This window comes from Eurypyga helias, unplaced genomic scaffold (assembly GCF_000690775.1).
Source record: "Eurypyga helias isolate BGI_N326 unplaced genomic scaffold, ASM69077v1 scaffold32256, whole genome shotgun sequence".
Lineage (NCBI taxonomy): Eukaryota > Metazoa > Chordata > Aves > Eurypygiformes > Eurypygidae > Eurypyga > Eurypyga helias.
The window spans coordinates 41,967-42,395 of record NW_010259172.1 but is presented as its reverse complement, the minus strand read 5'-3'; the positions used below and the strand labels follow the sequence as shown (position 1 = coordinate 42,395).

At 49.9% G+C, this 429-nt stretch overlaps 1 protein-coding gene across 1 annotated transcript in view; it reads right to left on the bottom strand.

Moving 5' to 3' along the window:
* LOC104511834 (tyrosine-protein kinase JAK2-like) overlaps positions 1-429 on the bottom strand; it is a gene marked incomplete at its 3' end in the record, with an annotated part of 19,830 nt that overhangs the window by 799 nt on the left and 18,602 nt on the right. The window lies entirely within an intron of this gene.

Below are 429 nucleotides of genomic sequence, written 5' to 3'. Positions count from 1 at the left end.
CCTCCCTCTGTCCACCAAGGTCGTGACCCCATCGTAGAAGGCCACCAGATTCTTCATGCATGATCTGCCCTTGGTGAAGTCATGCTGGCTGTCACCAATCACCTCCTCACTTTCTATGTACCTCAGCATGATTTCTAGGAGGATCTGCTCCATGATCTTGCCAGGCACAGAGGTGAGACTAACTGGACTGTAGTTTCCTGGGTCCCCTTTTTTTCCCTTTTTATAGATGGGAGTTATGTTTCCCCTTTTCCAGTCAGCGGGAACTTCACCAGACCACCATGACTTTTCAAATATGATGGAGAGAGGTTTTGCAACTCCATCCACCAGTTCTTGCAGGACCTGTGGATGTATTCCATCAGATCCCATGGACTTGTGCACCTTCAGGTTCCTCAGGCGATCCCAAACCTGATCCTCACTGACCATGGGTGG